Source organism: Montipora capricornis, chromosome 7, assembly GCF_036669925.1.
Source record: "Montipora capricornis isolate CH-2021 chromosome 7, ASM3666992v2, whole genome shotgun sequence".
NCBI lineage: Eukaryota > Metazoa > Cnidaria > Anthozoa > Scleractinia > Acroporidae > Montipora > Montipora capricornis.
This window is the reverse complement of record NC_090889.1, coordinates 47785031-47786816: the sequence shown is the minus strand read 5'-3', so window position 1 is coordinate 47786816 and position 1786 is coordinate 47785031.

The following is a 1786-nucleotide window of genomic DNA, read 5'->3' as shown; positions in this document are numbered from 1 at the left end:
AGAGACCTCATCGAGGCGTACACAGTGGAGAATGCAAGTCAATCAGCCGGCGATTTGCGTCCGTCAGGTGACTCGGGCCCCTCGAACGCGTCGTCTGTGGCCACTAACGAGACAAACCAGCAGTGCGTAATGAGCAACTTTCGCTCACTGTTTGCACCATAATCGAGCTCCGCCGGGACATCTTCCTCCTCAAGACCTCTGCCTGCCAAAAAACAGTGCATGTTCTACAAGGTGAAGGAGACGCGGACACATGAAATTTTTTGTCTTGCGTCCACAACAACTACTTCTGTGCCTTCACATGCACAAAAGCTGCAATTACAAAATGTTGGTCTGGGGAGGCGGAAAGTTGTTTTCTCTTGCAACGGATCCGCCATGGACGTAAGAACAAAGTTAGAGGAAACCTACCCGAAATTAAAAGAAAGTGGAGGCTTTGAGTTACTGAGAAGTGGTGCACCAAGTTCAAAGCTTGTGTTAATCGTTCCCCTCCTGGAGGATACTCTGTTCGATTCCTCCGGGACATCGCTGGACTTGGCCAGGCACTGGCCTACATCAGGCCACTCCAGATGGACCTGGACACAGATGCAGTAAGTGAGCAGGTACGTGGTTTCAACTGGCTGATGAGATAAGTTCGACACCCCCACCCCTACTACCTAGTGCCCACAACAAAAAATCGTCAAAATAGAGATATATACTGACACACCATAACCTGAATTTAATTTTGGAAATTCTAGTTAACAATGATATAGTCTGTATTGATGGAGGACAGCACTTCAGAGTTTGACATCTACTCATTTGATTCACCAGTCACCAGGCTTGCAAACTACTGATTCTAGTAGAAAACAGGCAATAATTACTATCCCAGCTCCATAATTTTTCTCTAGGCTCAGGCTGCTAGCTGGGCTAGTGGAGATGTTGAACCCTGTCTTATGTGCCTTTACATATACTGTATGTGTGTTGGGTTGTCTGAGGTGAACTCTAGTTTGCTAACAACGGCTTTTGTTCTAAGGTCAAAGACCCAGGTGACAGTGACAGTGTGTTCACAGTGAAGTGCCTGGAGTGTGGTTTGGATGTGGCTATGGCAACATTTCGGCAGCACCAGACCCACTGCAATAGATAAGTTTGCTTGCATTTGTCACATCTACACTAACATGTCCTATTGGTTCTTATCTGAAGGTTGGTAGTGTTATAGTAGATAGCATCATAGAGTTAGAGGATTGTGTTACCATCTTTATGTATACAGTTTCCTAAACCACAAAACATGACTGCAGGCAAATGTTTGGGACAAATGCAGCCTTAGTTACTTACAATATTACTAATTTTAAACTGATTTGACAACAGAAATACAAAATATTAACACTGAAATAGATTATACACAAAATAGACAGGCTGTGTGATACAATATATAATTAAACGTATCCGTGCATATCGGGATGAATTCTTGAATGAGAGCATCGTGGTCTTCAAGCATCATGGATTTGACTTCAAAGCAACCCCCAGAATAGTGTTTGCAGGAGAGGCAGGTGTTGACGCAGGAGGGTTAGGGAGAGAATATGGCACGCTGTTGCACAATGCAATATTGTCAGCAAAACCCAACCGTTTTGAAGGGCAAGAAGAGAGGAAACTGCCCTTATATTCCATTGATGGTATCCATTCGCGGCTGTTTTAACTTGCTGGCAAGATGGTGGCCTATCTCATCATACACTTAGATACTGGCATTCCTTGTCTCAGCCCAGCAGTGTACAACTACATTGCATCACGTGTTACCCCTGACTGCTGTTCAGTTGAT